Consider the following 14,182-nt stretch of genomic DNA (forward strand, 5'->3'; position numbering starts at 1 on the left):
CATTAAATCTATGCCTCAAATAAATGCAAAGGCTTATGTAAATGGCCTCTCGGAGTGTTGTAAGCAGTGCAGAGGTCCTGCTTTCCATGGAGGTTAATGCAAATAAATGCAAAGAAACCTAGAAACAGGTGGTTCTTGCAATGCAGAGCAGAATGTGGAACCCATTTTACAGGAGCCTGTTGGCCAGAGTTGAGTCAGAGTAACTACCAGAAAACCGTTTGGGTGAGAGATTTCTACTACAATAAGGAATGATTTTGTGTGTCTATCATTCTGTCAGGCATGAGACAGTGATGGATGTGGAAGAGGATATTGCTGCAGCTAGCCGGAGGTGGAGAGAACACGGATATTTTCATTCATTGGACCTCAGTGCAGTCAGGGCTTCATAAATGCCAGTACCAATCTGCTCTCATAAAAGAATCAGTTGTTTTTCCCCCACACTCCCAGATCGGCAAAGTTGTATAATGTTCTTCTGAAATAAGAATGGAATAAAGGATAAAGCAAGGAGTGGTTGGTGTGTATACTCAAAGCCCAAGGATGATGATCAAGAAAAATTTCATTAAAATGTTTGAGAAAACAGACATATCTACTGGACTAAATTTCCAGCTTTTGCTCTCACAGCTTATACCAGTATATTTAATTACAGGAAGAAATAAAGCATCCCAATGATATAAAATCCTGCCTTTTGAGGTTACAAATATTCAGTTTACAGAGTTAAGGAAAAAGATTTTATCTGTTACATGCTCTGTATTTGGACTCTGGACAGATTTAAATGTGTTTTGGGCACACAGCTTGTGGTCACAGTAAAAGTGTGAAGCAATCAACTTTTTCTTAGGCCTATTCTCTGCCTTTATTCACCAATTTTACCTTTGATTTGGCCTTCCTTTCACCCTGTCCTTGAGTGCCAGTGCTCTGGTGATTCAAGGCCCAAAGAACAGCTATTTATACTAGAAGAGTAAGTTTTTTTTTTTTTATGCTGGTAAAAGAATTTCTTTTAGAGAGGAAATTGTCTTTGTTTAGGGAAATACCTTGAAAAGTTGCTGGAGGGTAGAAGGGAGCAGCGCCCTGAGGGCACGGTCTGAAAGGAGGCAGGGAAACAGAAAAGATGACTAAAGGGTTCTGCATGGGAAGCAAATAGCAGCTGGGAAATAGAAACACAGCAGAGAAAGAAAATAAACACCTAGCCCCTTAGCCAGGAGCTGACACCTAAGATGGTAGAAATCACCCAGTGAATTTTTTTCAACAGTATTAATTACTGTAACAGTGGGTTCCCAAACTTTCTTGGTTCACAGCTCCCTTGGTGCCTCTGGCATTTTTTCATAGTGTCCCCTGGGCCACAAGAAAGAACAGTTCCTTTATTAAGTAGCAAACCCAACCAGCTTAATATGTCCTAACAACTTAACTGTAGTTTGAAATAATAATGTAAATTTAAATAAAAATAATGTTATTTTATTGTTAAATAACTATAATGATTTATTAATCAGATGTGTGTACCTTGGATGTGCACACCTCTCAAACTTTGGACTAAGACTGGACACCCCCACCCTCATTTCCTGTTCCATGTTGATTTTCACTCAGTGCTTGCTTTTTATCTCAGTAACCCTGAACATCCAGATTCACAAAGATATCATTGAAAGGATGTGGCGCAATCTACTGTTGAAACAGTGAACTACTTTGAGCTAGTAACTTCTGCTGCAGTACCTGATAGATACGAATATCGCTTTGTTTACCTTGAAAATGTAAAATACCTCATAGAATTTCTTTCGGTTTTTGTTTTTGTTTTTGTTTTTTTGGAGACAAAGTCTGGCTCTGTTGCCCAGGCTAGAGTGCAGTGGTGCAATCTCAGCTTACTGTAACCTACACCTCCTGGGCTCAAGCCATCCTCCTACCTCATGCTCCCTAGTAGCTAGGGCTACAGGTGCCTGCTACCACACCTGGCTAATTTTTGTATCTTTTGGAGATGGGACTTCACCATGTTGCCCAGGCTCATCCCAAGCTCCTCAGCAGATTGCTTGAGCTCAGGAGTTCGAGACCAGCCTGGGCAACGTGGCAAAAAACCCAAAGTGCTGGGATTTAAAAAGGTGTGAGACACCATGCCCGGCCCTCTCATAGCATTTCCGTAAGTTGGCTATGGCATCTCAAGGTGTCTCCGCACACAGTTTGGGAAACATAGTGCTGTAGTATTTACTTGTAAGTCGCTGATGTTGACGGCCACGTCAAGTTCTTCTGTCTTTCCTAACTTTCAGCATATTCTTATAAACTTGAAACAATCTTCTGTGAGTCTAAAAGTGGATGAGTGTCAGAGATGGTTCAAGGAGGCAGGCTGGGAACAACATACACAGGTGGGAAGAGAAGCCCAGAACATAACTAGTTCAGCAGAGACAGGTGCTCGGTGTGAGTGACCCTCTGGACATAACTTCCATAGTCCTGGTAGAATATCAGGGCAGCATTTCACTTTCTACAGGATTCAGAATGGAATTTGAGCCAATCTTCAGATGCAATGACTCTAGTTGGCATTGTTTAAAAGAAGTGAACACCTATTATCTTAGTTGTTGGCAAGATTTGTAGAATATTTAATGTAAATTATTATCATTGCTAAGCCTAAAATTAGAGATGTGTGTCATGGGGACCAAAAAAAGAATCCTTCTATGGGAGATATATATATATATGTATTTTGAGATGGAGTCTCGCTCTTCTCACCTAGACTGGAGTGCAGTGGCATAATCTCAGCTCACTGCAACATTTGCCTCCTGGATTCAAGCAGTTCTCCTGACTCTGCCTCCTGAGTAGCTGGGGTTACAGCCATGCACAATCATGCCCAGCTAGTTTTTGTATTTTTGGTAGAGACAAGGTTTCACCATGTTGGCCAGGCTGGTCTCAAACTCTTGACCTCAAGTAATCCACCTGCCTTGGCCTCCCAAAGTGCTGGGATTACAGGTATGAGCCACAGCACCTGGCCTATAGAATATATTTTGATGACAGAAGTCAAGGTGGAAGCCAGTTTTGACAGCTGTCATTTTACATTAATAGAGCAATAGTGCCACACTTAACTAGCAATTTGCCCTTCTTTTGCTGAATCAGTTACTGTGCCTCACTTTCCTTGTCCTGTATGAACCACCATGACAATGTAGTCCTGTGAAAGACAATGCCCATATTTAGTGACCCACTGAGTTCATACTCCCAATTCCCAGGTCAAGGTCAGGTCCAGGTCAGGAGAAGGAACTGGCAAATTTTTTTTTATAAAGAGCCAGACAGTAAATATTTTAGGCTTTGCAGACAGTACCATCTCTGCCATAATTGCTCAGCTCTGCTGTTGTAGCATGAAAGCAGTCACAGACAATACATAAAGGAATGAGCATAGCTGTTTTCTAATAAAACTTTATTTGTAAAAATAGACAGTGGGCCATATTTTGCCTATGAGCTGTAATTAGCAAACTTCTGATCCAGGAAGTGACAATTTGTGACAGAATGCATACAATATAGTTCAGTAACCACTGTAATAAAATATATAGCTGCAATGAGTTTGCCAAACTCACAGTTAAGGGCACAGTCTTCCAACACAATTACCACATCTGCTCAAAATTCAGATACCAGCTGAAAGTTTAGAGAGCTTCAAGGCCACCCTCACTTCTGACCAACTGGCTACAAATTCAAGGGTCCCTACCCACAGACTTTCTCAGGCATGACCACTTGCTAGAACTACTCACAGAACTTAGGAAAGAGCTATGTTTCCAATTATGGTTTTATTATAACAAAAGGATACAAGTCAGAACAAGCCAAAGAAAGAGATATATAGGGCCAAGATCTGGGAGGGTCCCAAACAGAAAACTGTCAGTCATCTCCTGAGGAGTCCTTGATAATGTTACCTCCTCCCAACTACAATTAGTAATAATACTCAAGAGTACTGCCAACTGGGGAAGCTGAACTGAGTTCCATTGTCCAGTGTTTTTACTGGGGCTTGATCACGTACTGCCCATGTTAGCTGATCTTTAGTCCCTCTGCCTCTCCTAGAGATTGGGGCTGAAAGTTTTCGTTTCCAGTTCTTAAACTGAAACTGGGAAAAGATCAGAACTGATATGGCATGTGCCAAAGTCCCCATCATATTGCATTATTAGGCTGTCCAGTGGCTAAAAACCCTTGGCAAACAAAAATACTTCTACCAAACAAGACATTCAAGGGACCTAGAGATCAGCTTCTAGCAGTTGAGGACAAAGAACAGAACTTGCTTCGGGTAAAGTTAATTCTTCACTACACAATAATACATAACAGCTTCAAAATTCCCTAATTTTATGGTTTCCATTTATTTATCTGTTTCTTCATTCATTTCTTTACTAAAGCAACATTTTTACCATTCTAACAGTCTCCTAAATGGTCTCCCAGCTTCCACCCTTTCCCTTGTTTAGAGCAATCCCCTGTAAACCTGAGTTAGATTTTGTCACCCCTCAGCTAAGGACTCTCCCATGGCTTCCATCTCATACAAAAAGCCAGAGTCCTTACAATGTTGTACAGGGCCCTTCATGACCTGGCTCCCATCACCTGACTACCCTCATCTCCCTCTCCCCTTCTCTCACTCCTCTCCAATCCTATCAGCTTCCTTGCCATTCTTCACACATATGAGGCCAAGGCCTCTCCTTTGCATTGCCTGTTCTCTCTGCCTGGAATGTAAGTAGCCTCCAGATAGCCACGTGGCCATCCCCTCCTTCCTTCAAATCTTCACTGAAATGTTACTTTCACAATGAGGCCTATCCTAACCATGTCATTAAAATTGAGACCTCCCTGAGCCCCCTGCCCTCAGCACCCCGGTCCTACTCTCTATTTTTCAAATATTTTTAAATTGTGGCAAAAAGTGCTTAATATAAAATGTACCATCTTAAACCGCTTCTAAGTGTACGGTTCAGTAGTGTTAAGTAACTCACATTGTTTTAACTAATATTCAGAACTTTTTCATTTTGCAAAACTGAAACTCTGTGCCTATTAAACAACAACTCCCCTTTTCCTCCCCCTCCAGCCCCTGACAACCAACATTCTACTTTCTGTTTCTATGAATTTGACTACTCCAGGTATTTTATGAGTGGAATCATATAGTACTCATTCTTTTGTGCCTGGCTTATTCCACTTAGTATATTTTTCTCAAGGTTTATCCATGTTGTAGTGTGTGTCAGAATTTCCTTCCTTTTTAAGGCTGAATAATACCCCACTGTACTATGGTCTGAATGTTGGTGACCCCCAAAATGCATATGTTGAAACCTAGTATCCAGTGTGAGAGTATTAAGAAATGGGTCCTTTGGAGAAGTGATTAAATCATGAAGGCTCTACCCTCACGAATGGGATTTGTGTCCCTATAAATTAGAGAGGTTGAAAAGAGCTGCTTTGCCCTTAGGCCATGTGAGGACACATTCAGAAGGCCAGATCTATGAAGCAGAGTGAAACCTTACCAGACACTGAATCTTCTGGCACCTTGATCGTGGAATTTCCAGCCTCTAGAATTGTGAGCAATAAGTTTATGTTGTTTGTAAATTACTCAATCTAAAGTATTTTGTTATAGTAGCCTGAACTAAGACAGAAATTGGTACTGAGAAGTGGGGTGCTATTATAACAAACAGCTAAAAATGTAAAAATGTAGAAATGGCTTTGGAACTGGGTAATGGGTAGAGACTGAGAGTTTGGCGGTGCATGCCGAGAAAAGCCTACATTGCTGTGAATAGAGCATAAAGGTGATTAGAGTGGGGGCTCAAAAAAAGAAGAGAGCCGTAGAGAATGCCTCAATCTTAGAGATTACCTAAGAGATCATGATTAGAATATTGGTAGAAATATGGATGATTAAAAACCGTTCTCACGAAGTCTCAGACAGAAATTGAAACATATTATTAAAAACTGGAGGAAAAGTGATCCTTGTTATAAAGGGTCAGTGATCACTTGGCTAAATTGTATTCATGTCCTAGTGTTTTGTGGAAGGCAGAGCTTGTGAGTGCAGAAATAGAAGAGTTGGTGGAAGAAATCTCTAAGTAAAGTGTTGGGGGTGTGGCATGGCTGCTCTTGACTACTCATAGTAAAATGGAAGAAGAAACAAAAAAAATTAAAGATGGAATTTATAATCAAAAGAGAAGCAAAACTTAAAGATTTCGAAAATTCTCAGCCTGGCCATATTGTAAAGAATGGAAAAGCATGTTTCGGAGATACCACCAAGGGCATGGCCAAGTGACCATTTGATAAAGAGATTAATGTGGGTGGGCAGAAGCCTAGTGCTATTCTTTATGACAATGCAAGAATGACCTCAAAGGCATTTTGGAGATCTTTGAGGGGTGTCCTACCCATCACAGGCCCAGAATATCAGGGCCTTGAGAGCAGAATGATTTCAAGGCTCCACTCCCCTGACTGCAGGGCAGCACTCCTTGGCTACTCCACTTGTGACTCAAGCAGGTGAAGCTTGTCCAGCCCTTCCAGAAAGCACAGGTGGTAAACCTTGGCAGCATCTATGAGGTTCCATCTCCACCAGGGTGCAGGGGTGGATGAGCTGTGAAGGGATGGCTAGCTTCACCTAGATTTGGAAGGATGCCCCAAAGAGCCTCAAGGCCCAGGAAGAGAACCACACCAAGGGTGGAACCACTATAATGAGCCCCAACTAGGGCAATACCCAGTGGAACCCTGAGGGTGGGACTACCTCAGAAAGTCCCCACTAAGGCAATGCCTGGTGAAGCCATGGGGGTCAGGGCTATTCCCAATACCCCAGAACTATAGAGCCCCCATTGTGCAACCCCAGCCTGGAAGAACTGCAGGTACAAAACTCCAATCTGTGAGAGCTGCCACACCCAGGAACCCACAGCAGCAGGGCCACCCAGAGCCTTGGGAGACCAAACCCCACCCATGTGTCCAGAAAGTGGGACATGGAGTCAAAGAAGATTATTATGGAACATTGAGATTTAATGTTTGCCCTGTTGAGTTTTAAATTTGGTTGGGACCTGTTATCCCTCCATTCTTTCCCGTTTCTCCTTTTTAGGATGGAAATGCCTGCCCTATGTCTATCCCACCATTGTAGTTTAGAAGCACATAACTTGTTAGATTTCACGGACTCATAGTTGGAGTGGAATTTGCCTCAGGATAAATCACACATTTGAGTCTTATGTGATTTAGATGATATTTAGATGAGACTGTGGACTTTAGACTTTTGCATTGATGTTGAAACAAAGACTTTTGGGGTTATTGGAATGGAATACATGTATTTTGCATGTGAGAAGGACTAAACCCAGGGGGCCAGAATGCTTTCATCTGCTTGTTGGTATTTCCCCCAAAATGTATATGTTGAAATCTAATATCCAATATGATAGTATTAAGAAGTGGAGGCTTTTGGAAAATGATTCTCATGAGAGCCCTGCCCTCATGGATAGGATTAATACCCTTATAAAAGAGGTTGAAGGGAGCTGTCTGCCCTCCCACCATATGAGAACACAGTGTTTGCCCCTTCCGCCATGTGAGGACATAGCTGAAAGGCACCCCCTTTGAAGCAGAGAGCAAACCTTCGCTAGGCACTGAATGTATTGGCAGCTTGATCTTGAAATTCTCAGCCTCCTGACCTAAGAGCAATAAATTTGTTGTTTATAAATAACCCAGTCTAAGGAATTTTGTTATAGCAGCAGGAACAGACTGACACATTGTACATATATATGTGTCTATATACCTATCTATCTACTCACATATTGTTTATCCATTTGTCCATCAATTAACACTTACGTTGCTTTCATCTCTTAGCTGTTGTGAATAATGTTACAACGAACATGAGTGTGTAGTCACCTCTATTTTTTTCATGGCATTTATCACTTTATAATATATTATGTAATTTACTTATTTATCATGTATATTTTTTAGTATCTATTTCACCTCACTAGAATGGAAGCTCCATGAAGGATTTTTGTCTTGTTTGTTCCCTGATGTATTCCAAGCATAACAGGGTCTGACATGGAATAGATAGTCACTAAATAGTGCTATTAAGTAAATTAGTAACAAGCTTTTATCATATACTAGGTCCTCTGCTAGACCTTGTGGAGGCACCAGCAAATAAAATATGGAATTTACAGCTTATTTATCTTTAACCCTTGGGATAGTTGAAGAAAATTAATTGGCAGGCCCAAAATTGGCAAAACAAGCTTACTCGCAAGAATGCTGTTAGTTCCTCAGCTTACCTACTTTGCTTCATGTGGGTCCCTTCCTGGATTTCACAGGCTTACAGCTGGAGGGGAATCACTACCTGTGTTACATGTGTATCCTAATGACTAGAATAAGCTGTTTCTAGCTCTTCCTTTAAAGTATGCATGGTGTGAAGAGATTTGAATAATTGAATTGTAATTAAATAATGATTCTATTTTTATGTTATCTCTTCTGGAATAATTCCACCCACCAATCTGGCTTAATGGACAAGTGTATCGCAGGATTCTTCCAGTTCTTCATTTAAGATTACCATCCGCATGGAGAAAGGTTTCACATGTTTTTCTCATCACACATCTGTAGAATTACTCTCATTTCCAAAGTTTAGGTGATAGCCACTTTTAAAATCAGTAATTTTACTTGAACAAAATTCCAATTTCCCTGAAATAACTAAGCACCCTCATGGGGTGTACTATACTGGGGGTTTACCTGTGGAGATCTCAGGAGCTCTGTTCCACTCTTTGGGAGTATGTAATCAATGCAGTGGATTCTCTTTTCTGCTTCTGCTTGGTCTGATACTAAAACTATTATTTTTACTCCCTCTTTTCAGCAAGTATATAAGTTTCTTTGCTCATTTTTCCCTATTAAAAATGTAGTTCATGATTATTCCAGAAAATACAAATAACAGAAAAAAAACAAAAAAGGACACTAATTATTCCAACTGCTATTAACAGCTTGGTAAATATAACTCTAGATCTGTACTCTCCAAATTAATAACCACTAGTCCCACATGGCTATTAAGCACTTGAAATGTGGCTAGTCTGAATTGAGATGTGTTGTAAGAGGAAAATACACATCAGATTTTAAAGACTTAATATGGAAAAAGGATGTGAAATATCTCATTAATAATTTTAGGATTGATTACATGTTGAAATTAAAATATTGTTAATATATTAGGTTAAATAAAAAATATTATTTGTTATATTAGTTTATTTTTATCCTTTTAATGTGGCTACTAGGAAACATAAAAATACATTTGTGGTTTGCATTATATTTCTGTTGGACAGTGTTGCTCAGAAGATAGTTTTCTGTGTATCTCTGTATATAAATACACACTGTAAGAGAAGGATCATGGTACTTCTATTTCATGACTCCCATTCTTCACTCAATAATGTATTTCAGCATATTTCCATATCTTTGGACATATTTCTTTAACCATAGCATTTCATTGTAAAAGTGGGCCATAATTTCTTCAATCAACATGCTTTTGGTAAATAGTGGAATGTTCCCATTTTTCACTAAACAAAGAGCATTATAATAAATATCCTTGAACCTACATTTTTGCCTATGTGACTATTTTATTACACTAAATTTCCAAATGGGGAATTGCTAAATCAAAAAACACACATTTTTAAGGTTTTTGATACTTTATAGTTTTATAAGCTAAAAACTACCATGGCAGTCTAAAAAATGTGGTGCTAAGTTTAAACTCCATCAGTAGACTATACCCCAGTTCATTTCCTTATAGCTTTCTTTTATTGACTCTTATAATTTTAAAGAAAAATCTCATTGTTTTTATTTTCTTACTTCTGTTGTAAGATGGAAGGTTTTTATTAGTACTTTGTAACTCATCTTTTGTAAACTAACTGTTCATGTCTGTAGCGCAGGTTTCTTTTGGAGAATTCATCTTTTGTTACTGATTTATAAGGATGTTTTTATAGATTAATTATATTAATCCTTGGCCACACACGTTTCATATTTTTTTAGTTTATTTGCTTTTTAATCTTTTATGTTTCTTTTTGATGTTCAGAGGTTTTTAATCCCTACATAATTTTCTTTTAAGATAACTGCCCTTGAGCTTATGTTAAGGAATTCCTTTCATACCTTAAAAATTATATTGTTATTCAAGTGTAATGTCTTCTAGTATGTTCTTGGTAAAACTTCTTACATTTATTCTCTTACACCATATGGAATCTATTTTTGTGTAGAAATTGCAAGGCTTATCTTTTCTAAATATTTAGCTAGATAACCCAACTCCATTTATCAACCATCTGTCCTTTCCTCATTGGTTTAAAGTCAACGAACGTGAAAGGATCAAGTATATACTAGGTCAACCCCATGGAAATTGGTAGAAGCAGAAAGAAAGGTATGTGTTTGTGTCCAGGATACAGGTGGGCAGGAATCACAGGGATCAGGGTAGGCTGATCAGCAAGAAGGCGATAGGGTGCCAGCCTTCTGTTGTGTCCCAGAAAAATGTGCAAATACATCCAGCTTTGCATGTAATTGCATGAGATCAACAGATCTCCTGAGTCTGTCCAGTGGAGTTATTGGGATACTGACTCGAACATGAAGGTCTCTAATCTGAAGAGTTGTGGAAAGCAAATTAAAGACCTAGAGAGGAAAGTCATACACCAGGTAAAGATAGGCACAAAGATGCTACTCTACTTTTTATGTAGTCATATTGGGATATTCAGCAGCCCCCAAACTCAGACTACACTGCTCAGTCTCAGCCCTCTCTTCCTACTGATGGCTTGTCTAAACTGTGATTTTCTGCTGCAGTAGATATTGCCTGTTGACTCTCGCGCACCCACTCTCCACCCTATCAGTGTCCACAGTCTTGTTTAGTTATCCACCCTCCCACTCCAGAAAGCTGACTCCACCTCATTCAGCACCAGGGGCAGACCCCGGTTGACTCAGAACAATCGGAACGTTATACCCTTTGAATCTAGTCATTGGTCCAGGAGTGGACATGTGATGTAAGCCATCCTGTCGATGGGAATTAAGGTCTCTTGCCTGGAACACTGGGGCGAAAGCATTGCCTCTCACCCACTGGACACAAAAGGGGAAACAAAGGCACCACCTGCTGCTGTCAACTGTCAACCAACCAGCCTTAGAACAAAGTCGGCACTGTGCAAGGGAGTGAGAATAGAAGAGAGGAAATTCCTCAGTGAGATTGCTAAGCCACTGGATCTATCAACCCTGAAGGCCGTCCTAACTCAGGGCTTCTGTTACTTGAGTCAATAAATTTTTGAGTGATGTTTTCTGTTGTATGTAACCTAAGATTCCTAATTGATAATCCTGGCCTAGGGATTCCTGGCTTAAACACTACCTCCTCCATGACTTCCATAGTCAATCCAGATACAAGGGATCCCTCCCTCAGATGACCCTTGCTCTGAGCATATGTCATGTCAAAGTTCGGTCCTAGGAGAAGGATTCAAAATCAATAATCAACATGCCTACCTAGACATCTGATGGAGAGACTGAACTTTTGGGCTGGACTCTTTTTTTCTTGACATTTCAGGGGACATTAAGTGGTCAGCTGATCTGCTGGACCCCTTAAAGTGAAGGTCTCTGCTTTATCCATCTGGTCCACTCATAGGCAGCCTGTGACAAAAATGAACATTTAAAAAGGTAGAGAAAGGCCAGGCATGGTGGCTCATGCCTGTAATCCCAGCACTTTGGGAGGCCGAGGCAGGTGGATCACTTGAGCCCAGGAGTTCAAGACCAGCCTGGACTACATGGAGAGACCCCATATCTACACAAAAATACAAAAATTAGATAGGCGTGGTGGCATGTGCCTGTAGTTCCTAGCTGCTCGGGAGGCTGATGCAAGAGGATTGCTTGAGGCCAGGAGGTTGAGGCTGCAGTGAGCTGTGATCAAGCCACTGCACCACAGCCTGGGCTACAGAGTGAGATCCTGCCTCATAAAATAAAACAAAATAAAATAATAAAATAGTAGAGAAAACTCCAGCCACTTACTCATGGTAATTGCTATAGTTATTCCTTCATAAATATGACAGGATTACCAAGATTCACTAGCTGTTGAAGCAAACAAGTGAAACAAAGGAGATGGGATGATATGATCAAATAGAACAAGTGACCCCAGGAAAGCAGAAATAACTTTTGGAGAAGAAGAAAACCTCAAAGAAATCTAATTGCCTCCCAGAAAAAGTTGAGTGGCTACTGCTCCATTTAAACAAGGGCACACGGCTATATAAAGGAGCAATAGGAGAATAAGAAATAGTTTACAAAAGTTCACAAATACAATTAGGAAAATTAAAAATATGATCACTACATTAAACATTGAATGCAGGGGCTATAATTTAAAATTTCCTGGGATGTTAAGCAAGAGAGGGATGGAGCAGAGGAGAGAGAAGGGGGATGAGAAAGCAATTCGTGGCAGGGCTGGAACTGGGAGAAAGGTCTAACCAGGAGGGGGAACATCCATTAAGTAAAAGTCTAGAAAGAGAAAACAGAAAATATAGGGGAGAAAATATCTTGAAAACAATAGAAGACATTTTCCAGAGCTAGAGAAAGACACAAGACTTCAGATGTAGAAGGCCCAGAAGTTATATATATATTTTATGTTTATAATTTTATACATTATACTTTTATGTTTGTAATAACTACATGTATATGTATGTATATATAATTTAGACTCTGTTTGCCCTACTAGCATGTAAGCTCTGAGAGTGCAGGGACTTTGACTATTTTTTTTAATTGCTATGTCCCTACTGCATAGGATCTGACCCAAATAAATAAAATAAAAATAAAAATATAAATATAACTAATCCAAATCAAAAGGAATAAAAGAGGGTGAAAGGGATAGTATAAATGACCTAAAATGCTTGCTTTTCAAAGGAGAGCGTCAATAGATATTTCTTCATGTTGACAAATCAAGAAAAAATACTATAGGACTTCCAGATCAAGATGATGGAGCACATGGATATATTTTTACTCTGTCTTGAAATCCCAACAAAACAACAGTAAAGGGGCTTTTTACAAGACAAAAAAAAACCCCATAGGAACAAAAGGAAAGAGTAAAGTGTAACATCAGAAAAATTTTGGAAGCTGGGAAGCAAATGGATTGGGACTAACTCTCAACTGACCTGGGACAGCTGAATCCCAGGCTGGTAGTAGAGAAAGTTCTAAGACAGCTTCACTGACAGGGATGGGGTGCAAAGGGTGTGTGGTTTGATGAGGGCAGAGGTGAGGTAAAAGAGGTCTGGGCTCTCATCTTCTGAAGAAAAACAATAGATACTGAAAAGTTGAGAAGCAAAAACAGAAAAAAGAATTCTTAGTAATATGGAGGTAACTACCAAAAGAATCAGCCAGAAGAATTGAAAGTATTTGCCTCTGAGGGGAACAAAATGAGAAGGAAGCTTCTGTTGTTTGTAACAAAATTTATTGAAGAATTTGACTCTGTAAGTTAAGTTTACTCATATAACTATAATATTTTCTCAAATTGTTGAATAACAGTAAAAAAGTTATACACCACTAGCTAAAAACATAGTTAAAAGCAGGATCCTTTGGAGAGTAGGATTATGAGGAAGGGGGCTAGATGAAGTGCACACATATTTCCATATCCTTAAGTACTGTTCCAACTTTTATCTCCATGCATGTTCAGCAAATATCTATATTTACCTAGAGACATGTATTGGTTGCAAAAATGGTCATAATAATTGTCTTCCCTGTATCCCTGCCCTTGTGTGGTACGCTTACGTTGTCTCCAGGCTTGGTCACTTGACTTGCTATGGTCAGTGCGACAATAGCAAATGTGATACAAGTAGATGCTTGAAAATTGCTTATGTATTGGAACTTGCCCTCTTTTGCTGCTGGGACCCTTGATTACTGCTACCATGTAAAAAAGCCTGGGCTAACCTGCTAGAGGGTGAGAGAACAAATGGAGCAAGTATCAACTGTTTCAGCTGAGGCCATCATAGACCAGCCAGTCCCCAGGAACCTGGCAGCCAACCATGGATGTGTGAGCCCAGCAAGACCAGCAGAAGAGCCACGCAGCTGAGGACAGCTCCAACTCCCTAGTCACAGAATCATGAGCTAAATAAAGGTGTATATTAAACTTCTGAGGACAAGTGATTATGTATCAAGTACTAACTGATAGAGATACATGCAGATATAGAAGTAGAAAATAAAATAGAAACAAAGATATATAATAGAATTTTTGGATCCCAACTCAGATTTATAAGATCATGCCAGAGAGTGAATCCTGAGAATTTATGTTTGAAAATTTCCACAATGATTCTAA

At 39.7% G+C, this 14,182-nt stretch overlaps 1 long non-coding RNA gene across 2 annotated transcripts in view; it reads right to left on the minus strand.

The window, feature by feature from the left end:
* Positions 1-1,263: 1,263 nt before the first annotated feature.
* LOC134731717 (uncharacterized) overlaps positions 1,264-14,182 on the minus strand; it is a 69,215-nt gene continuing 56,296 nt past the window's right edge. For both annotated transcript variants that reach the window (XR_010114214.1, XR_010114215.1), the window contains exons 2-3: positions 11,377-11,520; positions 1,264-1,326 (exon numbers count right to left, since the gene is read on the minus strand). This is a non-coding gene — a long non-coding RNA (uncharacterized lncRNA). The remainder of the gene's footprint in view (positions 1,327-11,376; positions 11,521-14,182) is intronic.

Source organism: Symphalangus syndactylus, chromosome 1 (assembly GCF_028878055.3).
Source record: "Symphalangus syndactylus isolate Jambi chromosome 1, NHGRI_mSymSyn1-v2.1_pri, whole genome shotgun sequence".
NCBI classification, from domain to species: domain Eukaryota; kingdom Metazoa; phylum Chordata; class Mammalia; order Primates; family Hylobatidae; genus Symphalangus; species Symphalangus syndactylus.